The following is a 25,215-nucleotide window of genomic DNA, read 5'->3' on the forward strand; positions in this document are numbered from 1 at the left end:
TCTTGGGTCCCAAGCCACTGCCCTTACCACTGCGCCAACACCAGGCCTCCAGAAAGTGTTCACACCCCTCAAATTTTCACGTTTTGTTGTGTTACAGCCTGAATTTAAAATGGATTAAATTAAAAATTTTTATCACCGATCTTCACAAAATACCCCATAATGACAAAGAGATGACATAATGACATAATGACAAATTGTTGTACTTCTGACAGTTTCTCCCATCTCAGCCAAGGATCTCTGTAGTTCTGTCAGAGTGGTCATTTGGTTCTTGATCATATCCCTGACCAAGGTCCTTCTTGCCCAGTTGCTCAGTTTGGACAGACGGCCAGCTCTCGGAAGAGTCTGGGCAGTTCCATATTCTTTACATTTCCTAGTGATGGAGTCAACTGTGCTCTTGGGAACTTTCAACACTCTACAAATTGTTTTGTACCCTTTCCCAGATCTATGCCTCCTCACAATTCTATCTCTGAGTTCTACCGACAGTTTTTTGGACTTCATGGTAGAGTTTCTGTTCTGACATGCACTGTCCACTGTAGGACCTAATATAGAAAGGTGTGTTTCTTTCTAAATCATGTCCAATCAATTGAATTGGCCATAGGTGGACTCCAATCAAGTTGTGGAGTCATCTCAAGGCCCATCACAGGAAATTGGATGCACCTGAGGTCAATTTGGAGTGTCAGAACAAAGGGGTTGAATACTTATTGACGCAGAACATTTCCACTTTTCCTTTTGAAATAATTTGTAAAAAATTTTTAGAACAAGTTTTCACTTTGTCCTTATGACGTATTTTGTATCGATTGGTGCAGCTCACCTCGCATGCAGCTCACCTCGCATATAGCTCATCTTGCATACAGATATTTCACCTAGTATACCTCATTCTATGGTGAGATGAAAAGCTCATGGAGCTAGTTTCCTTTCTCGACATGGAAGGCTAACCCGAGTGAGGGTAACTTTCGGTCAATAAAAGCTCACAACAAGTGTGTGTGTTCATTCTTAGGCAAGCCATAAAGGTTCTTGCTGCAACTATTGGGGATGCCTCTTTGCAGTGGTTGTACCCAAAACTGTGGTGAGGATGTTGAGGTCACAGAGAGATTCACTTACCTTGGCAGTGATATTCATGTCTCTGCTGGCTGTGAGACAGAGGTCATTGGACGTCTGGGTCAGGCCTGGGGAGTCATGGATTCATTAGATCGTGGGGTGTGGTGCTGTCGGTACGTGTGCAGGAGGTCGAAAGTCCAAGTCTTCAGGTCCTTGGTGCTTTCAGTCTTGATCTATAGATATGAGACTTGGACTCTGACCAGGGATCTCAGAAGGAGATTTAATTCCTTTGGTACCAGGTCTCTTCGGAGAATCCTTGGCTATCGCTGGTCGGACTTTGTGTCCAACAAGCGGCTGTTGAGAGAGACTCAAATGAGATTTATCTGTATAGTCCGTGAGTGTCAGATGCGGCTGTATGGACATGTGGCTCGTTTTCATTAAGCTGATCCTGCTCACCAGATTCTTTCAGCGAGGGAGCCTCGTGAGTGGAGGAAGGTCAATGAGCGGACCACGTTCCTCGTGGTTGCAACAGGTTGATCAACCTCTCAAGGAGATGGAGAAGGGCCAGGCATCTGTCTGGGGGATGGCCAGATGGAGGCCCCTGTAGAACCGGCAGAAAGTGGACGCAGCGACGTGCTGCTCCGGTGCATGCTCCCATGCCTGACCTGACCTGACGCCCCAACACAAGTCGGGGGCCAAGTCTTCCCCATTCGTTTTACCTGCTGCTCAGATTCATAAGGGCAAAGTGGTTATGGTCAGAGTGCCGATCAGTCCCTTTGAACTGTCCCTGTCCCTGTCTCTGTGAAGGCAGGGGTACACAATCCTGGATGGGGGAGATCTCTGGGTTGCTCCTGGGAGATAGTTTGGCTGTCTCCGTGCCACGGGTTTGTTCGAGAGAACTGTCCAGGGCTGTACAACAACAACAACAACAACAACATTATCCTGCTAATCTTCAGGCTAAACTCGCCAAAAGGCCTCCTTCATCAACGTCCTGGTGATGTGTTGTCAAGTCTTTCTCTGGTATATGCTTCTTCCTGACTCTGTGACTTTCACACCTGAGAAGATGGAGAAAGTTCTCTCCCACCCCAAGTTGCTCCAGTTATGTCTAGTCATCACCTTGTGGTGTCTAGTTATTGGCAAAGAAAAGGAGACATTTCAAATCTCACTCAGCTCATCTTTTACATTAAAAAAAACCATATCAGGATATGGAATCCTAAACTATATATTACAGTCGATTTAGGAAAGAAAGGCTGTTAAAAAATGTTCGGTTGTGCCCGCTTAGCGACGAGATTAACTCGAACCATTTTATTCTTATTTTTCATCCTTATAAGGTAAAAGTACATTAATGTATTTTATTTGCGTTTACCATACCATTTTTTATCCTTTTCATAGTTTGATTTCAGGCTAAGCTACAAAGAGCAAGTGTTGGTGGAGGGGAGGGGGGGTGAGAGGAGGTAATTGTATCAAGCTTGTGAAATTATTTCACAAAGGTGGGGGGGGGAGTGCATAACATTCTGTTTTACAAAAATTACATTGGTGGCTATAACCAAAAGCCCCAAAAATGAAATACAAGGAGGAGTCTACCGTTATAGTGAATTTAATCGTTTAATAATTACAGCTTAGTTTGTCCCATTTGGCATTTATCTCATCATTTACTTCTCAACTTGCAAATACCACCCGTCACTTCTCTGATGGGGATACGATGGGGGTGAGGGGGGAGAAAAAGAGGGTGGAGAGAAAGGGTGGTGGAGGTGGGGGTGGGAGAGGGAGGAGGGAGGGAAGTGAGGAGGGAGGGAAATGAGGAGGAGGGGTAGAGAGCGAGGAAGGAAGGGGGAGTGAGGAATGGTTGAGGAGTGAGAAGGGGTGGGGGTAGGGAAGGCAGTGTGAGGGGAAGGGAAGGAAATGTGAGGGGAGGGGAAGGGAAGGCAGTGTGAGGGGAGGGGCCATTCGAAGATAACCACCGTCCGAACACGTCAGGATATAAACACCGTCCTGACATGTCAGGAGATAAACGTCGTCTGGATCTAACCAATTTCTGGATATGTCCAGAGACAGAGAGAGGTGGCGAATAGGGAGATTGTGGGGGGGGGGGGGTTGGAGAGAGGGAGAGATGGAGAGATGGAGAGATGGAGAGAGAGATTTAGCAGAGAGAATATATTATGCTTTGTGAACAACACACACACACACACACACACACACACACACACACACACACACACACACACACACACATACATATATACATATATATATATATATATATATATATATATATATATATATATATATATATATATATATTAGTGCTTGGCCAATATCGGCAATTTTTCAGTCATCAGCTGATTGGAGTCAGTGTGATTACTGACTAAGTACATACTGTTTCCAACCCAAAAACCTCAAATGGCTTTCATTGTTGTTTTGGGGGAATTTCAATAAACAAATTTTTAAAACAACATTGCATTTAGATGTTTCAAGGAGATGTGCACAAACATTATTGTTGATAAAGAGTTGTCAATCGTCGTGTGATAGGTGGAGAAAATTTGGCTCTGTAATTTAGAAAACATGTTAATGTGTTATCAAATTTAGAAAACATCAAACGGCTCAGATATTGGGTGTTATCAAATATATTTTGTTTTGAAACTCACAAAGAGAAATCATACAACTTTTCTCAAGCAGACTCGATTCATATAAAACAACCATTTGCTTTTGAAACAGCCGCAGGAACAAAGGACAAAGGAGGACGCTGCTGAGGTTAAATGTTGAAACCGCCACCACGGCCCCATGCACCATGGGCCATGCACCATGGGCTCGGGTGCGAGTTTGGTCCATTTACCGTACACATGTAACCAAGCATGCAGGCACACCCGCACACACACCCATGAAGAGTCCACTTACAAATCGAAAGCTGCCCATTTATGCCACATCCGTGTGTGCTGTCTACATACCTCTTCGTGTTTCGAGCAAACTGACTTCTGGATTAGGGCACGAACAATGTGCATAGTACAACTATCTGTAGTGTCATGGTAGAGGTGCGCCAAGGCAGACACGAGCCAGGGGATAGCACAACCCTGCTTTATTGCCACGAGCGAGAGTGTGAGCGTACGTTGCCCGTAACTCCACTTTATTACGTACTCGATGCACTCTACAGCCACACGACCTACAGGCTCCACAGACCACAACGGCTACAACCACACCTCAGGCGACGCGACCTCCTATATCCCGTGCAGGCACGTGATCACTCCAAAACCACTCCTCCACACCTCCACCACGCTCCCCGCACCATACCCTGCCCCCGCAGGCCACTACACCACACTCCTCCCTCCTAAAATCATGATTATAAAATGACCATCATAATAATAAGCATAATCGGCACAGAATACCATGATATAAAAGCAGAGAGGCACAAAAAACGATAATAACCCAAAAGCACAGGCACATCACACCATATAACGTGTCGACACGAGCGAGTTGAACTGCAATGGACAGGTTCTGAAGACTGAGTTGCACAACGAACCCACAAAAACCCTGACCGCGTTACAGATATCAAGAAGCAAGGCGGGAAGCACAGCATCACTACGCAGCAGAAGCGCCGCCAGGCGGCTCATGCTTACACGCCCTCCGGCGAGGTCGCGACGACCTCCCGAGCAAACCTCCCCCGGCACCATCAAACGCCCCCGGCCGACAAGGCGCCACATCTCCCCCAGACAGACCCGAATCAGATAAACATTCCGAGCCTGGAAGCCCCGTTGTCTGGAAGCCCCGTGGTGCCAGCGCAGCCGACCTTGGCGAGAACAGAGTTGCGCCCCAGGGTGCCAGGCACGTCTGACCTTGCCGAAAACAGGGGTGGGGGTAACGCTGAACAGCCAACCAGCCCCGGCTCTGAGTCGATCTCTGAGACCCACACGCGAGTCGAACCGGCAATTAGTCAGCTGCAATCCCAGCAATCCCATACAAAACCACACATCACATCCAGTCATGCCATAAAGCAACAAGAACATCGTCTGCGCAGATGCAAACTCCCCTTTTCGTACAGCGCGTTCTCCCAATATAATCCCCACACATGACAGGGTAACGACCCGTGGACTGCCCTCCCAGCTGGAGACCAGAAAGACCTCTTTATTTGCCATGATCGCCCCCAAGGCCTTCATATCACATCGGTCATATCAAACATCCCATCGATTGATCCCAGCCAAACATGTTCTCACACACGAACTGTCGGCATTTATTTTAACAACGCCAAACTGCATCACTCGAGCAATGAAAATCAAATACGCAACAAACAGCAACCCATGAATCACATCACGTATCCGTCTCTCAGTTGTCGTCGCGACGTAGCGATGGCCTGCTTGTCGTCGACGGTCGCGATCCGCGAACTTCTTGAATGCGACTGGCTTGCTCCAATCCCCCGCTGAAATCGCCTGAACGACACGGGCGCGCATTGCATCATGAGCGCAGCCGAAGCGCGAGAGCTCCTCGCAGCTGGCATGGCTCCCGTTGCTCCAGAACCGTACATCATCGTCGCAGGAAGCAGTGAACAGCAGCTCCCGCTGCATCGTCGCGGCCCCCGTCGCCGGAACCTCGCCCTCGCGTTTTGAGGGAGGCCTGGGCCCAACCGGAGGTACGTGCGCCGAAGGAGGCACAGGTGCACCTGGAGGTATGAACTCCGAAACAGGAACTGCGAGCCCCTCCCCTCGCACCACGAACCACGGGAGCGCAACCCTGCTGGGCAACCAAGACGTGTGCCCCGCTAACCGCCGGCAGCGCTTCACCGGCACATGTGTGCCATGCGAGTGTAGCACGAGCGGACTCAGCTCGACACCTGATCAGTGCCCCGATCATCTCGACCTCCACTGGCATTGGTCCTGTCACCGTCGGACCAATTGAAACCAGGTTCAACATTGGCAGCATCAGTGCCCCAATCATCTCAACCTCCACTGTCATTGATCTTGTCACCTCCGGACCAATTGAAGACAGGTTCAACGTCGGCAGCATCTCCCGCTCCGGGTCACCCGGATCTCTGTACCCAGGCTGCAAGACTTGACCCGGGTCATCAAAGTGTACGCCATGCAGCGAACACCGTACCAGCAGTAGGTCTCGACCCAGGATGTAAGGGTCGCTTCGCACACCGCCATCCATGACCGTTATGATGGGCAATGACTCTCGGAACACACACCGTAGACGTCCCCGAGTGCTCAGACCGCCGTCCGATTGACTGCATTGCAACGCTCGGCCCCGACCCGTGCAGAAGACCGTGCATGCGGCTGTGCGCGCCTGGAACATTGCGCTGACCTCCGAATCATCCGCTGCGCACCGACCATCGAGACCCCGGACATTCCTCAGAGCTTGTGCGACGTCCGACGCCGCTTCTGAGCTGAACATCATGCTCTCTTCCTTTAGCCGTGACCTCGCAGAAATCATTCCCGAGGTTTGCAAGGTAGCAATAAAACGAACTCCGCGTGCGGCCGTCGTCCACTCAACGTGACTCGCAGGGGCCGGCGGGACGTCAGGCTGCAGGACCCGTCCCGCCCTGAAGCCGTGCGCGCGAAACTCGTGATGCGCTCCTCCGGGACCCTCGCCCGGTGTAGACCTCGAACCGCGCGAGATGCGCTGAGTTACTCGCTGCCATGATCCAATCGTCCCGGCCAAAACTGCACGTCAATCCGAGTAACCCAACCACTCTGCACACGCCGATCCGAACATCCTCGTCGCCAAATGTAGTGTCGTGGTCGAGGTGCGCCAAGGCAGACACGAGCCAGGGGATAGCACAACCCTGCTTTATTGCCACGAGCGAGAGTGTGAGCGTACGTTGCCCGTAACTCCACTTTATTACGTACTCGATGCACTCTACAGCCACACGACCTACAGGCTCCACAGACCACAATGGCTACAACCACGCCTCAGGCGACGCGACCTCCTATATCCCGTGCAGGCACGTGATCACTCCAAAACCACTCCTCCACACCTCCACCACGCTCCCCGCACCATACCCTGCCCCCGCAGGCCACTACACCACACTATCCACTGGAGGGCATTTGCCAAGTGGCTTAAACATTCAAGAAAGCACTCAAATTAAATGGTTGATAAGGAAGAGCTGGCTTGGCAAGCAATAGCAAGCTGATTGGTTATGGGACATACCTGTAAAAACCAAACAACCATCACAGATTTCTTAACATTTCCAGATTTCACTCCAAATTGAGTTATTTAGTCCAGGTGATCCGATCCTCGAAGCTCAAATCATATTTTGAAGATATACTTCAACTAGTCTTTGAGAGTCGTCCATGGAAAATTGCATCATATAATGCATGAAATCGCTCCAAGCTCCTAATTTGAAAACTATGACACTCACAAAAGCAATCTATACAACGATTCATGAGTATGCAGACCAGGCATTCGATAATATGAGTGAGGAAAGTGGAAAAAAAAAAAACATTTTGAGCGCTTTTTGTCCATAAACCATTGCGGCCTGTTCTAACTCAAGGAATTATTGAGCAGACCAAAAAAATGGTGAATTAAGACCCCAGCGAGGGAGAGTGAGGCATCTGAGGATGTGCATGATAAAGGATATAATTAACAAGGCTGTTAATTATCTTCAAAAGGGGTGTATTAATTCACCCGAACACCCAATTTTCACTCGTGCACTCCCTTGGAGTTCTCTAAGTATGCATGCAAAGTTTCAGGCCACTATGTTTCATAGTTTTGGAGTCACGGAGGAGACACACACACATACACTGACACACTGACATTTTTTAGTTTCGATGGTGTGAGTAGTATACCGTATATACAAATGCTGCCCTTATGTCCATTTTTGCTTGATCTCCTTGTTATTTATGTGAAAGCACATTAATGTATCTTTATTGTCAGTGTTCTACTTGTAAGAATTGCAAAAGTCCACCCCATGAAACTTCCACAATGTAAAATAAAAAAATAACTCCAAAATAGTGAGCAGCAATAAAACCAATGTGGAGGTTAACAAAGCAAGAGCACCATGCATTTGTGGCCTTTCAGTGCACAGCAAGAGTAATACCAGTATGGAGTTGTGCTCACTTTAATCCATTCAGAATCTCTGAATCTTTTCCCGGTTCTTGCAGCCCAAATTGATTGCAAGGAAATCCCAGAATGGTGAGATCATCATTATTCTCTGTTTGTAGTGCATTCAGATCTGGAAAAGAAATGCGCAGTATTGCTGCTTACACAATAAATGCACACACAAAGATATTAAAGAACATTTATGCATATGTAGAGTAAGGTCAGGTAAATGCCCTGACAGCGGAGCAAGACACACACCCTGGTAAATTTACATCTTTCTCAGTTCTTTAGTTTAGTCAAATGAACATTTTACTTGAAATTACCTGCTATACCATCAGTGAGAGAGCACTCTGGTGCAGACGTTCGTGATATCAAATGTACAGGGTGAGTATGATACAAAAAGGTAAATAAATAAAATTCACAACTCGACACCAGTTACAGACATGAAAGAATTTTTCATGAGATATTTGTACACTCCTTAAATATCAATGATATAAGCAAACCAAGTGCTCACTATGAGCTCCGTTCTGTTCGAAACATTTTCTTATATGCAGAAGCAGGTTATGTATAATTTTCTGAAGGGTTTCTTCCGTAACTTTCGAGATAACCTGAATCACTGCATCTTTCAAATCAGCAATTGTGGTTGATTTCAAATGAAACTCTCTCCCTTTGACGAGTCCACAGAGAAAATAATCCAGCAATGTCAAGTCGGGAGATCTGGCAAGGCCATGGAAATTCAGTTCTGTGAATGATATGGTGATTATAACATTTTTCCCTTGGCCAAACAAGACATTCATTGGAGGTGTGGGATGTGGCTCCATCCCTCTCCTTTTCTTCTTCATGTCCTCACCCCCTCCCTCCAGCCCCTCCCACTCATTTCCACACCCCAAAGTCCTCAATGAAGGTGAATGCCCGAATGGTTAAAACATGCCTGCATTGTTCCTACATTGTTCCTGTTGTAGTTCGTTAAGAACAATGTTAAAAGTAAATAACGATGGAACATTTAATTCACAATCTTTTCCACCTTTCTTCCCATTCTTAAAAACATTCCTGTTCTCGTTTGGTGAGAACAATGTTAAAAGTAAATTTTAAAAACACATTTAGTTCACAATCTAATGAGATTCTGTCATCTCCTGATTATTCAGTAAAAACAGCGGCTAAATAAGCAAAATGATTAAAAAAAAAAAAACAACAACATATAAGGTCTTTAGTAATGGGAAAAAAATATGTAACTGGAACTCCTCGGACAAAAACCTTTATAATGAAATGGGTTTTCTGGTCCTTGGTCAAGTAATTTAAGAGAAAATTATCAGATAGACAGAAAAACAAACAGAAGCAATATATACAGCCCATTTTTTTTAACACTTTCTTTCATCCTACCCCAGTAATACATATCACAGTCATAGCTCGATTTACAAACAACATGCGTTTGTGAAAAGTAGTTCTTAAATCGAAAGTTTGTAAATGGGGATTGATTTTCCCATGTATATAATGATATAGTGGGGGGATATGTTCCCCAAAATTCAATCATAATGGAAAAAATGTAAAAAAGATGTACAGTAATAAGTAACCCCAATGTCACTTTTAAACTATGCAAGCTATGGTGCCTCTTAAAATGTGAAAACTACCCGTCATGAGCACCAAAAGTCTCCATCGTTGAACTTTCACTCTCATTCATGAAAACCACCCGCCACTTGCACCAAAAGTCTCCATAGTGGATTTTTCACCCTCGTTTATGAAAACCACCGGTCACTCACAGTAAAAGTCTCCACAGTGGAACTTTTCACCCTCATTCGTGAAAACCACCCATCACTCGCACCAAAAGTCTCCAGAGTGGGAACTTTCACTCTTGTTCATGAAAATCTCCCGTCACTCGCACCAAAAGTCTCCAAAGTGGAACTTTCACCCTCGTTCATGAAAACCACCCGTCACTCGCACCAAAGGTTCCCATAGTGGAACTTTCAGAATCACTGCACTTTAAGTCTTCGAAGAGGCTCTTGGCCTTTTCTTTAATGACCATTGTGTGAAATGGAACATTTTTTTGAGTTTGGGCTTTCAATTGAAACACTGAGCAAACACTCCATATTTTCCACTACAGAGCTACGTGTTTTGGTAATTTTCACTGCACTTGAAGGTGGCACACATTGAGCACATACCACCATCTTTTCTTTCTCGTTGCGTTTCAGAAATATATGACAGATTAATATGATGACAGGTAATACCTCGCCATCTTCCTATTGCTAAAATCAGTTTGTATTCCCTCGCTTATTATGTAAATTCCTGTTCTTTGTGTTTTCATTATATAAACTATGGAAAAACCGTTATTGATGTTAGCCTTATTAAATTATTTTATTTGTTGTTTGCTAATAGTGCTTTCACAAATCTCATTATCGGCACCAACTGGATAATATTCTTCCTTATGAGACTGATTTAACTCTTCCAGGTTTTCTCGGTTCATTTTAAATGACTAATTATACCCCAAATCATTAATATCATCCCCAATATTCTATTGTCATAAAAACTATATGCCCTTCTTTATAAAATTTAGTTTCAATTGGAACTGTGAATTCTGTACGACCTTGAGATAAAAATCAACATTTCTGTACCTTTGGAATACATAGCTGTTTTATTTCAGGACATATACAGTATATGTTGTGATAAATCACTTAATCTCACCAAGTCATTCGCATCTGTAGGGCTTGGATAATTTATAAACTTATAAACATTTTCCATATTAATATCTTTTATTATACTATATTTCTGTCGTTCAGCCTGTGCCTTTGTAAAACAATTTGACAAATCAACATCCAACTCTTGGGTTAGACCAAAGGTACAACCATCTTTTCCAACATAAGTCATTTATATTTGAATAAAAATAACAATAGTTTTTATTATTATTGTTGAGTTGAAATAACACATATTTACATAATTGACGACAACACTTGGAATTTAATTATTGGACTTGAAATGTTTGATAAATAACATTCTTTAAGAATTTCATTACTTCAACAGGTGATGGAAGACCACAACTATCAAAATAATATTTATCCTGATGATTATAAATATAAACCCAATGAGAACCGTTCCCCATTATTATCTTATAAATTCATAATAATATTCTTTGTATATTGAGACAACTTTGCTAATTCATCTATCAAAGAAATATCCATGTCATAAATTTGTTATTTTTTACAATATTTGGCAAGTTCTATATTTGATGTTGTATTCTTTCCAAATTCTTTAAACCACTCATGAATGCTCATTTATTGATGAGAAAGATATAATCCATTACCCCCTTTTAGTTAATTTTACACCAGCTTGTGCGATAAACGAAAGCATATCTCTAACTAACAATCTTGCTTTATCAGGTAGGCTTTCAAGTTTTTCAGCAAAATCTACAATTACACCGCTTCTACGAATTTGTTTCTCCAACTCTTAGTTATGTCTTTCCAACTCTTTTTGAGCCTTCCATTCATTAGCAGTTTTCACTGCTGCTGAAATACCACCCGTCAATGCTCCCGCCACACTTAAACCAGAAAATAAAGGAATTAGAAATGGGAGAAATCCTTCACTCCTCTCTTACTGAATATTTCTTCAACATTGGTTTTGTCATTTTAATTTTAAGTGAGCCAGTATCGTTCAAGATTTTAACCTGTTCTCTTGTGAGCAAAACATCAATTCTTACAGCTTTTTTTCTCTGAATTGTAATAATGTTAACCATCCAAGGCTTTTCATTTTTAATACAAGATGATAGTTTATCAAGATTGGTTTGATTAACATATACCCTAGTTGGCACTTTATGCCTAATATATTTATCAAAAAATCAAGTGAGACTAATCATAACACCATTATCTGCATTAATCTGTAATTCTGTTTCTTCAAACAATATGAATCAACTTCTGCACTCTCTCTTTTTTCATTGTAAAGGGAAGTATCCACTCTATTAGACTTTTTCATTTCCTTTTGAGTGCCCAGGTCAATCACAAAGATTGTATATAGACTTATAAATGCAACCATATCCAAAATGGGTTCTTTATTACCATTGCTTCCATACACATTTTGGTAAGACTTGTAAGCTTCGGCATAATCATTTTTATCCAAATCAATTTCCTATCTGTGTAGTGGATAAAATGTTCCATTCAGAGAAACCCGAACTTGTTTGACCTTGGCGTTATTACTCAACGCATTATTCTTATCAATAGCAGTATCTCTATCTGGTTTCTTAAAAATGAGCCATAGGTATCGTAGCTTTCCTTCTAGAACACCCAAATTCCATGTGTAAGAGGTTTGATTTCATTTAACGTGTTGACATCTTCTTTTAAGATGTGATACATTTAGTGGTTTATTTGAGTTAAGTTTTCTATTCAACATCTCTTCTATTTTAAGATTAGGAATATATTCACTCATAAACCAACTAATTTCATCAAAAACATTTATTCTGAGCACCAAAAGCATTATCAACACAAAAAGCAATGTATTTTCATTATCATTCCTTTGAAGTTGAAATCTAATTGTACGTCCATACAGAACTTTATCACAATCACAAAATTCAAATATACCTTTAAGAGGAACTGCCACAGTAAAACTATTCCCTGCTTTTGTATCATCATTATACATTGCCTTTCTTTGACTATAACCAGGGTCTGTGTTTGTTCCAATTGCCATATCAGGAATAAAACCTTCGACAGTCCCCTTACCCATTCTATCACTCAATTAATATCGTGTAAAATTCATAATTTCACATGTAGCAGAGAAATAATCAACTGCTTCAACTTCTTTTGTTCCATAATACAAACGAACACTATCAAACATTTTCCAGAAGAAATCATTAACGAGTGTGGTGTTTGTGTTTTGAGCAGCCTTTGTAAATGAAAATTTACACAAGAAACTATCGGCTTGGTTCAAATGAGTTTCTTGATCATTTTTTTCAAAACTTTTTGTTCCATTTGTATTCCAGTCTCTTCCTGTTGTAGCATTTACCTTAAAATAGTCTTCTTTGTTAGTGGAGTTTGAGAAGATAATGGTATCATCAAAATCATAGATACTATCAATTGCTTCCATACTTGTATTTATTTCGTAAAAAAAAAAAAAAACAGGATGGTAAAACTTTCGAAACCCTGACCTGAGTATTTGAATTATTTTCTGTCGTTCTTGGGGAGACAATGTATTTTACCTTTCTTAATTTCTTTTATTGGTTATAATTTATGGAATTCCTTTTGAGCATCTTTTATACTCTTTATAGCACCCGCAACATTTCCCATGGCAGAAGCGTTTGAGCCTATTGTCTTTATGTTAAATAATTGTTGAACCTATACCCATGAGAGTATCAATTATCCCATCTCCTCTAAATTGATGTCCAACACCCCTTTGTCTCTTAGGTTTATAGTATCCTCTACCAAGATACATACCTTCACCCTTGTAGTATGGGGAAAGGAACATCCCATCCCCTGTAATTATTTTATATTTTCCCAACTCGGGTTTCCGTACAATAACCATTGTATTTATTTATTGGAAAGCTTCACGTAAGCGAATTCTGATGGATATAATTTCGCCAATGAAGGAAATCATACGATAATCTTGATTGGTTATCCTAAAATTGACTGTATATGGTTTTTCCAGATTTTTCGGCTCAATACTGAATTTATAACAAATTGGGGTTGAGTATGCGCTGAATGAAAATATTATATTTGTTCTTATCCCATCATTATAAGCACCATCAATCAAATCACAGTGAATTAATACGGAATTTATGCCTGAGGATATTTGAATGACATTATCACTGTAAAACCTTTTTGAGGAGAATTTTTTTTGAGGAGAAACCCAGTAACTCTCGAAATGAATTATTAATTGTGAAATCAACCTTGTATTTATTTTTATGTTTAATAGTTGATTTTGAAGTATGTTCTTGAAAATCCATAACAATATTTTTTGTTCATCACCCCATTCTTTCATAAGACAAGCAATTTCGGAAGATATTTGAGAAATCTTATATGCTCCGGGTGAAACTGTTATAGTTTTGTGTCCACTTCCCAGATTATAACTAAACTTATCATTTTTCTCTGTTTTATTAAACAGGGTATTATAAGTTTCCATCTACACTATAAAAGGCATGTGTGTGTGTGTGTGTGTGTGTGTGTGTGTGTGTGTGTGTGTGTGTGTGTGTGTGTGTGTGTGTGTGTGTGTCAGTGTGTCAGTGTGTCTCCTCCATAACTCCAAAACTATAAAACCTAGCAGCCTGAAACTTTGCATGCACACTAAGAAAACTCCAAGGAAATGTCAGAGTGAAAAAAATACCCCTTTTGAAGATAATTACCGGCCTTATATAATTATATCCTTCATCAGGCGATCCTCGGCCACCTCGCTGTCTGAGGTCTTAAGGCGTTTCCTGGGTAAACTTGCTGGGGTCTGAAGCCGCCATGTTTTTGGGCCTGGATGTAAGCTCCAGATTTGAAAGTATCAGCAGTTCCAACTCCCCCCAAAAAGTGTTGATTTGTAGGAAATTGCATGTGTCGTTGATTGGCATCTGCATATTGCATATGAGGGTTTCAGAATGTGGAATGGAGTCCTCCTAGGGCAGACTCAAAGTATCCATCTTCACTTCAGTAAGGGGTCACGATTCATGGACCAAGCTGTGAAGTTTTCTGTTCTCAAATTTTTGTGCCGAGGGCTCTCTTAAGAATCGTCGCTGAGCCCCGGACAGCTTCCAACTGTAGTTCGTTTGTTATAATATTCCCAGGGATGGTTTTTAGCTCACCTGTAAGGTAGTTCCCGGGAGCTTATGGGATGGCGCGTCGTCCGTCCATCTGTCCACAAGTACTTGCAACTTCTTCTCAGAAACTACACATACGATTCAGTGAAATTTGACCACAACCTTCATCACCCGTGATGGCATAAAAAACGGGGGTCTGAAGGGGTCTACAGAGGGATTTTATGGGGGAGGGAGGGGGGAGTGGGTTGCCTCCCTAAAGAGGTATTTGCTTTCTTCTCAAACGATACACACAATTCCGATGAAACTTCATGACAACCTTCATCATCCATGACGTACCAAAGTTTGTTCATGACATCAGAAAAATCTGCTCTTCGGGGATTTAAGGGGGGTTGCCCCCACCCCTCCCAAAATATGTATTTTCTTTCTTCTCCAAAACTACACATAAAATTCCAATGAAACTTGACCACCATCTTCACCACCCATTATGTATGAAAGTTTGTTCATGACATTAACAAAAAATGGCGTCTAGGAGGGTTTTTGGGGAGAGAGGGTTTTCCCCCTAAAATATGCATTGCTTTCTTCTCAGAAACGACACGAAATTCCAATGAAACTTGACTCCCATCTTCACCACCCATGATGTACCAACGTTTGTTCACGACATTAAAAAGAATTGGAGTCTAAGGGGTTCTTTTTCTACAGGGGGTGGGGGGGGGGGTTGGTTGCCCCAAAATATGCATTTTACTTTCTTTTCTGGAGCCACACACACAATTTCCATGAAACTTTATCACCCGTGATGTACCGAGGTTTGTTCAAGGCATTAAAAAAATCCATAGGTATTTACTTTCTTCTCCATTGTATATTTTGTGGGTCATCCATGCCTACCAGTGGTTGCCTGGCTATCTTATCCAGGCACTACCAGCTGAGCTACCAGGGTATTGCCCCTATGTTTAATATCTCTGTGAGGTTCTTTGTCATCATTCCTGTAGGTCCAGTTATCAATGCTACAATTTTGGCATTCTTCAGCTTCCAGGATCTTCTCACTTCATTCTTGAGGTCTTGGTATTTGGTCATTTTCTTGATTTCTGCATCGTTTAGTCCAAAATCGCTGTTATTAACACCTCAATCAGCAATGCCTTATTTTCTTTTTTTGTACCCAAGTATGATATCTGGTCGCAACGCTTTGTTTTCGATGTTCACGCTCGATGGGATCATTAGGTCATACGTGAGCGGTAGGTACTTCCATGTTTTCAGTGATTACTTTTGGTTCATGTTCCCACAAATTTTCCTGAACTGGGATATCAAAGTTTTTGCAGATGTGCCTTTGGATTACTTACAAATCTGGTATTAACACTTCAATAAGCAATGACTTCTTCTCTTTTTTTTGTAGCGAAGTATGATATCTGGTCGCAACGCTTTGTTTTCGATGTTTTTGATATGCAAGTTCGTTAACTTTTAAAAAATATTGTCTGATGCATTCTCTTTCTCTTTCCCTCATCTTTTTAAACATTCATATTAGGTGTATAGTGCAGGTTGTACATAAATCCCATGCAGGACAAAGGAATTCATAAACATCAGTGTACTTTAAGATGAATCACAAGAATATTAGTCACCAATGTAAAAGGACATACATGTAGAGTAGGGAAAACTGGATAGCTAAATTAAGTGTCAAAGTGTTGTTTCAATGGCCAAAAATAGCTGCTCGAGTGGATGTCCCAGTGTACCCCAGTTTCTACGATATGGGATCAACTGGGTTCTCTGCAGCATAATAACCCACGATTTCAGATGAGAATATTAATTTCGCCAACATATTCACACATCTCCTCCAAACCAAAAATGGTAGCATCATGGTTAGAGTGTCTCCTCCAAGTCTGCGAGGTAAGTATTTCGACTCAGACCCTGGCTGAGTCATAATAAAGACTTTAAAAATGGTCCCCGCTACTTCCTTGCTTGATTTCAGCATTTGGAGGATAAAATACATGCAAACACGATAGGTTGGTATTCATGGGGTGGAGGAAATTCGTCCTTAATTTCCCCACGGAATGCAGAGAGAAAAGTGACAAAGATACATGGTGACATCTCCACTTACAAGGCATTCATCCGCAGATTGATGGAACACTGCTCTTCCCTCTGGCCAGGCACCCCTGCCTCACACTTTGCTCAGATTGATGCCATGGAAACCAAGCCCTTCAATATCAATGGAATCTCTCGCAATGAAACTGAGTCGATGGGCTTATCACTTCACCATCACTGACAGGTCGGTGGGCTCTCTGTATTCGTCCACCTCATTTCTGATCTTGCACCCTCTGCCCTCTCTGTGCTTTGTCTCCCCAGGTTTCTGCAGGATACACATGGTGCACCAGCAACCACTTCCAGAGAAAATCCCTAAATCCACGACGACTGTTCACCTCCACTCATTTGTTTCTATTTTCCCAACCTATGAGAATCTGTGGATTTCTCACTCTCTCACCGGAGCCAGGTCGATGGTCTTTCTGTCTTCTGTCTCCTCTCCAGCTTTAACCCCACCCCCCCCACTCTGTCTGTGATCTTTCCCCCCTATATTTCCTCAGGGTGTTCAAGGTCTGCCAAAAACCCCTTCTGGTGAAACTACCAAAATCAAGAATCACTGCTCACGTTCACTCTTTCGTTCCTCTTTTTTTCCCACCTCTGGAACAAACTCCCACACTCTCTTCAATCCCACTCCTCCCTTCATGTCTTCAAAACAGCTGTTCACCACCATCTCTTATCTTCCCCCATCCAAAACCTTGATCTTTTCCACCCCTATTAATCCTCCCAAAACCCACCTCCTTCAAATTCCCTGTTTTCCTTCCTGAAAGTCCCTGTAGTACCATCTTGTTTATCCCGTATACCCTGCCCAATCCCTCTCCACTCCACAGATCTCCTATTGTCTCTGTTTCCCACTATTTTGTGCTTCCCTCTCCTGTGCCTCTCGTCTCCTGTGTTGTTATATGTTTCTGTGTATTAGTTCTTCCACGAGCCTCGACTTGGTAACAAAAAAACCCCAGAAAAAAACCAGTGTTCCATAATTGCTGTTCACCACCATTTCAGGTCATCCCCTATCCAAAACCATTTTCTTTTGATATTTTCCACACCTTTTAAATTACTCCCCAAATTTTGCTTCAGTATCAATCTTGCCCATCTCTTGTGTTCTCCCTTACCCCATAACATTACTGCATCCCTTGTTTGTCCGTCTCCGTCTATTTTCTCCCTTGGCCCGACTGTTGGCATTTCCCCCTTCTCTTTCTGCTGTTCCTTTTGTTCTGTTGTGTCCTGGTATGTTCTGTATTCTAGCTCTTCCACGAGCCTTGACACTGAAAAAAAAAGATGACATCGCTGGTGTCCAGATTGCTCTGAGAAATGACGTCACTTAGTGGCTGTTTGTCTGAAGTCAAATCCGTGTGCGAGAAATTCATGCTCGAGCTCTTCCATGAGCCTTAGACCCAGTAAAAAAAAACAAAAAATAAAACCTCTGCAATTTTCCTTTTCTCTGCTATTCTCCTCTTCCCTTACCTTACTGAAGTTTTTTTTTTTTAACAACTCCCCTCCCTCATCATGTATGTATGCATTATGTAGATAGACCCTGATGACATATCAACCTCATAACATTCAAAAGGACTCACAATTAGAAAACGTGGATATCTCGAAATAAAACATGACGGCAGCAGAAAATGGCTTGTTTTACACTTATGTAGATGCCACAAATGCTGCCAACTAAGAATAACCTGAGAAAACGATTACATAAACATGATTCAAGATTGATAACAGTCACAGAAAATGTCAGAATATTTACTGCGTTGCTTCCACTATCAAAAGGATGCCATTGTATGCTCAACACAGTACGAAAGATGTCCATTCATTGAGGCTCAATGAGGGTTTTTATCCCTCTTTAAAAAAAAAAAATGAGGTTCTTGGTGATGCACTATGACAGCAAAGGTTTGGCTTCACCCACCTATGTATTGAAAGGTTAGTCCTCAGAATGTGGCAACATTGACCACAAGTACGTGACGGTCTCGTAGTGTGTTCAGATCAATTACTCTTTGACCGTCTATGGTCAATGCAGAGAAGTTGTGAAGAGAGGTACCACCAGTGCCAGTGCAACTGACCATATCCTGAAAGATAAAAGTGGGTATACACTAAACAACTTGTCATAATAGAAGCCAACTAAACTTACTCCATGCTGATAGCCAGTGAGACTCAAACATGTATTGTGTGACCATGCATTTTGGTGCTGTGAGCCAGCTCGAAATGTGTTTATTATTGTATGACCATGATCTTTAGCGTTTGGGTCAAGGTGCATGCATATCAGTTTGATAAACTTTGTTTGACCATGTACTTTGGTATTAGGGCTGAAGTATGCATACTCAGCTTTGTTATCACGTTTCTTTTTTCCCTGAGTTTTCCGCAACATAATAAGCCATCTGTTAAGATGAGAACGTTAAAAAGCCAACATATTCACACGTCTCCTCCCAACCATACTTGGAGGCATAATGCTTCCTATTAAAAAAAGAACTTTCTATTAAAAGGTATCTCTCAACAGAGATGGCGAGTGAGCCAAAAAAGCATCCACAGATTGTTTCCCTTCCCCAAGGGGGTGAGGGTGGTGGTGTTTCCACAAAGACTTCTAAAATATTCAGACTGACTGATATTGTGGTAGCTGTGTAGCAGTCGGAACTGCATTTGGCAGTGGGCGATTATGTGTCTTTCACATATTGCAAGGAGGTCAGATGTTGCATTTTAAGTTTAATACTTCTCTTTTTTTTCTTGTAGCTTGTGCAACTTTGAATTTTAATAAGTTTTGATGTAAACATGACATAAACAAACTATAAATGGTGCAGGGAAGCATTATTCATCAGGTTTTTACTCAATACGGTTCAAATTTTAGTCTTCAACATAACCACTAGCTTTTGTAATATATCATTCAATCCGATATTCCAGCTTGTTGAAAACGTTCTACAGTTGCTGCTTTGTGGTTGTAGCCCTAAGTTCATCCAAAGAATGTGGTTTTGATGAGTAAACTACAGTTTTACATAGCTCCATAAAATGTAGTCTGATGGGGACAGGTTAGGTGAACAAAGTGGTGAAGCAATTGGTACATGTCTTGTGTGGGAAGACGTCATTCAAGAACCGTCGCACATTCGAAGCACAGTGGCTGGGAGCCTAGTCTTGTGAAACATTTAATCGTCGTAGTTCAGGAACCAAATGCAGTAATTGTGGTGGTTGACTTTACCACTGATGTAGAAGTTGTGTTATCAAAAAATGTCAACTTGTCAAGAAACCCAGTGGCATTGTGGATTTAACAACAGCAAAAACAAAAACATTCATAACAACATCAATATTAACCAAACCTGTTGAATTATATTTTCATGTACCAGTTAGAGTTTGTTTATATCATCGATACATGAAAAGTTTTTCATCAAGTTCAAAGTTGCAGAAGGACTTTATAAACACCCTGTATAATGTCCGTAGCAAGTGATATGCTAATAAAACACGTAAGGAAAAAAAACCCCCTGAAAAGCAAGTACATTAATTTTAAGTTATTTTGTCAGTCTGACACAATGTATTCTTACTTTTAAAATATGGACAAGAAAGAACATGTACTGAGGTCTCAAGTAGTTAGGCACAAAAACGTGGCTGTTTGGCCCACCATCATCATCGCATTGACTTTATCAATCGATTTAATGCCTCAAACCTCATAAAAGCTACTATTTTCAATTTGGAACTGGGAATGAGAGTTATAAACTGGAAACTATGAATACGTAAACATAATGGTCAGATATGTTGAATGATAAATGGAACAGATAGTTTGGTAGTTGAATTTTTCATCGGCCCTGTCCATGTTTCGAGCGAGGAGCTAATGGGATGGAGCAGAGAATGTACCAAAAACCGAAGAGTCGTTTCTCACCTTTGTGCAGGTGATGTAGGTGGAAATGAATTATCTAAATTATGATCACACTACTTGATGGAGTTTCACTTTTTCAAAAAGCTAACGGAACATTTCAGGTGAGGCTTTCACATGTAGTTCATGCAGTGTTGGCTCATCAATGTACGATTCCCGAAACATTGAAAAAAAGTCTGTCTCATTTGCCATTACTTTTATTCTCACTTTTTATTTTTCCTGACGATTTTATTATCCCCCCCCCCCCAAAAAAAACTCGTTCTGTAATTATCCTCATTAATTTGCAATTGCTCACTGGGTTTGACACCAATACAATCTTCTATTACAAATCCACCTGAAGCATCAAAAATCTTCAAATATTGAACAAACAGTTTCAAATGGAGCGCCTCACCACCATTTGAGCATTTAAATTGCATCAGATGTGGCAATAAATGTGAATTGTTGCTCCCAACTTGCCGGCTCGATGACACAAGACGCTTTTGAATTTTTGCCCTGTCCATCCCTACCCTGTTTGGAATCGCATATGGGCACAGGCAACCTCCTTGTAACCACCAAAGCACATTTTCAAAGCTTTTGGATAAGAGGAGCCATCACTGATCACACAATCTCACACAAAGGTCATAGCTCATAGCAATACCGAAGGAGATAACCTTAATGGTGTGACCACTCCATGAACCATGACACCTACCAGTTATAACTGACATTCCCAGTTACTTCAACACACAGAAGATACTTATCAACTTGCGACTGCTCACTTTACATCAGAATCACATGGTTTTAGATTTTATCGATACGTCAGTGGTCTAAGCAAGACATAATGGACCAGACGAAAGGTTAAAATTGTTGTATAATGACTAAGTAAAAGGAAAGCTGAAGATGTAAAATGAACAAAGATGGAGCTTTCTCGAATCTACTCTTGATGTGAGCAACATCCAACATATTGAGCATCGCTTGCTCAATATTGAATAACATATTTGCTTTGAACATATTGAGCATCGCTTGCATTTCATCCATATGCCATTTCATGCTGCATTTTCATATTTGATGGTTATGATTTTAGCCTTAAACTAAAAGGGCACTTGGAAGAGCACATACCTCCGCCCGGATTCGGATCTTCACCAAAATCGAATAAATTTGTCGTGGTCACACACCAAACCTGTCCACCAAGTTTTGCCGAATCCGTCCACAACTTTTTGAGATATCGTGACATTTACGAGTATTGATTTAGCACTATCTCTCAATGATGAAGAATGATATAAAGAATTATCAGATCCGAATCCGTTCATAAATTTTTCAGAGATGCTGCACACAAACAGACAGACAAACAGACAAGCCGGGAGGTGACATGGGTGGTCGCTATATAATTGCATACGAGTTATAGTTTTTGACGGAACGGGCTGAAAATTTTTGACAAAGCGGTTGGTTATAGTGCGCATAAAAGCGCAGAAGCCGATTTTTGATATTCGAAAAAAAAAATTCTGGGATTTTTTCAAAAATTTCAAAGTCCCGGTGCTAGGCAACGGTGGCGTCCATAGCAACGGTGCTCAAAAGCATACAACTTGATCCTGGTATGAACCTCCCAGTCAAGTATCATCAAAATCGGTTGTATCCTCTGGCCTCCAGAGCTGTCCATGACATACAAACAAACAGACAGACATACAAACACACGGAAAACCTGAGAGTAAGAGTAGTCTCGCGACACGATCACCCAACAAAGTGTGACAAAAATCATGCAAATGACGTCACTGTCACCTTGACCTCTGACATATACATTATCATCAAAAAACATCGACAGCCTCACTTTAGTCCTTCGGAATCCTCTGGTAAAGTTTGACGAAGGTGACTGAAAGCATTTGCAAGTTATCACACTCATAGTAAATACATTGCTAAGTCGTGATGTAGTACTGTGCCATGCTTAGCCATAACAAACGAGACAGACTGACATGACGAACATTTTCAATTTTTGTCATAGCAAACAAACAGACAGACAGACACCTTTGATGGGCAGAGGTAGTAATATCCATGATGCACTGTCACAATCAGGATTTGATTTGACGGAGGAGGGGAGGGATAGGGGGAATTTCTCTGGCTCTGGTATTTATTTAATTAATCCCCAGAACCTCAGTTGAAAATTGAAAAATGATAAATGTAAACTGCATCCTCTTTGAGCACGAATTGATTTTTAAAAGTTTGTTCTCACCACGCAAACAGTATAAGATCAACAGGACATTGTGGTAAACGTGATTTTTAAAAATGTAATGGAGTTTGGTTTTACTGGATCTGTATCTGGATCATACTGTTAGGGTGTATAAAGTGGATTTGATGGGATTCCATTTATCCGTCATAATGATCTCACAAAACTGTAGGTGATGAAACAGCAAATTAACAAATTAAAATCCACTGTCATCGCCATTATCTTCCTGTAAGTCGATCTGACATTAAATATATATATATATATATATATATATATATATATATATATATATATATATATATATATATATATATATATATATATATATATATATTTGCGAATTCGCGCCCGCCGGCGTGCGATCGACCGCGTGTAGCCAAAAGCGGCCGCCTCACCCACCGGAACGGACAATTCAGTCGTGACCCTCCGGGAACTACCGCCCGGAGCCAGTCACGGGTGGGGGTTTAACCTGACCACAACTCAGTCTGCATTCTACCCGCGCGAAATAGGGTCCGATCGCCGAATGGTCGATTTACCCAAGTACTCGCGCGAGTAGCGTACCGAGGAGTTGCACCACGCCACAGGCCGACTCTGGACGCGAACCGCTTAAGCAGTTCATTCCGTATTACAGCGATAACCGAGCGGAGTTATCGTCAGCCTTGACGGTTCCAAATAATTACCGGGATGTTGAAACCCACTACGAATCCCTTACGTGATGCAAGATGGAGATTCAATAAAAGGAAGGAGACGAAGCAAAGCGGGAAAACAGTTCACACAATGCACTTAATTTACACACACACAAGCACGTATATACAGCCATACAAGATGCAACAAAAGCAAAGGCACGATGCAGAGCTACAACCGAATAAAAGGGCAATTATTTACAACACTTAAACAGTTCTACTTGTTGGACATGGCGCCACAGCATGCATTCAGCCCGAAAGAAAAGAGAGCCACCCTCACAGGCAAGGAGGCAGACAGGTCCGTAGACCAAATGTACGTGGATCCTGGAGGATCGGCCAGGTCCACGAGACCGGGAAGGTCTTACCTTCTCGTGACGCGATGGCGAGCAAGCCGCAATGTTCGCGCAGCTGCGCCCCGACTCCGTGCCCCTGGCGTGGTCGGCGAGCCCTCTCCGGCGTGCACCGCGCGAGCGGTTTTGTTGGCACCACGTTTAGGGTGGGGGAGGAACGGGGCCCCCCCGGCACTATCTCAGCGCGGATGGGGGGGGGAATTGCTGATGCTCAGGGAGAGGGGAATGGCTGGCTGGCTTGGACCCCGTGACGAGACGAGCGACCCCCACACCGCAACCTCGTTGCCGACTTCACTTGACCACGCGAACTCAACTCCGCACTGAACTGAACTCAACACCTAAGTCGCCTTATGCTCGTGTCTTTTATAGGCCTCAGGAGGAGCCTATATGCAAAATTTCGGATCAAAACACGATTGGAGGCGGGGCCACGCCACCCTCTGTTCAGCCATTGGTGCGGCAAAAAGGCGGCGTGAAGCCTTTTTGATCCGAATCCCTCTCGTAAAGAATCCACGTTCATCGCGCTTGGAGGCGGGGCCATACCGCCCGACCCTCGCCCATTGGATGGAGAAAAAGGGGGCGTGAAGCCTTTCTGATCCGAATTTCTCCCTCGGAAAGGCCGCCATTCGCGCTCGCGGCTCGATGCGTTTGGCACCAATCGCCGAACGGGCCCTAGACAGCACGACGTTTGGTGTTGACTGGTGGTGTGGTCGGTGGTTGTAGGAGATAGGCGGAGGTGGTGGGGGATTTTCTGTGGTGGTTTGGTGGTTGGCGGGCGTCGTTTGGGAATGGCGGTGAAGCGATGTTTGCGGGATGGAGTTGTGAAGGTAAAGGTAGTGGCTGTTTGCGTTGTTGGTGCTTAATGGTTGAAAATAACAATAGAGAAAGAAAAATGGCTAACTCAAAGCGTCGCAGCCCGGATGAATGACACATATTCCCTCTATAAAACGGGTTTGGGCTAACTACACATGAACTTACCGATATATCTCACCTGAGGACTCTTTATCGTGTAATGCGAATTTCCACAACCATAACAATATATATATATATATATATATATATATATATATATATATATATATATATATATATATATATATATATATATATATATATATATATATATTGTTGTGGTTACCAAATTCGCAAACCACCATTCAGGTCCCTTAGGTGAGGTATCTCGGTAAGTACATGTGTAGTTAGGCCCAAACCCGTTGTCTAGTGGGAATACATGTCATTGATGCGTGCTGCGACTCTTCAGGATAGCCGTTTTTCTTTTACTATCTTTAATTTGGACCAACCGC

The 25,215-nt window shown here is 42.3% G+C and overlaps 1 pseudogene across 1 annotated transcript in view; it reads right to left on the reverse strand.

Moving 5' to 3' along the window:
• LOC147030004 (glutathione peroxidase 3-like) overlaps positions 1-25,215 on the reverse strand; it is a 42,407-nt pseudogene that overhangs the window by 12,900 nt on the left and 4,292 nt on the right. Inside the window, exons 2-3 of the transcript XR_015056171.1 lie at positions 18,741-18,900; positions 8,083-8,197 (exon numbers count right to left, since the gene is read on the reverse strand). The product of XR_015056171.1 is annotated as a glutathione peroxidase 3-like (transcript). The remainder of the gene's footprint in view (positions 1-8,082; positions 8,198-18,740; positions 18,901-25,215) is intronic.

The sequence above is a fragment of the Eptatretus burgeri genome, chromosome 3 (assembly GCF_056783735.1).
Source record: "Eptatretus burgeri isolate ZD-2024b chromosome 3, Ebu_testis_v1, whole genome shotgun sequence".
Taxonomy (NCBI): domain Eukaryota; kingdom Metazoa; phylum Chordata; class Myxini; order Myxiniformes; family Myxinidae; genus Eptatretus; species Eptatretus burgeri.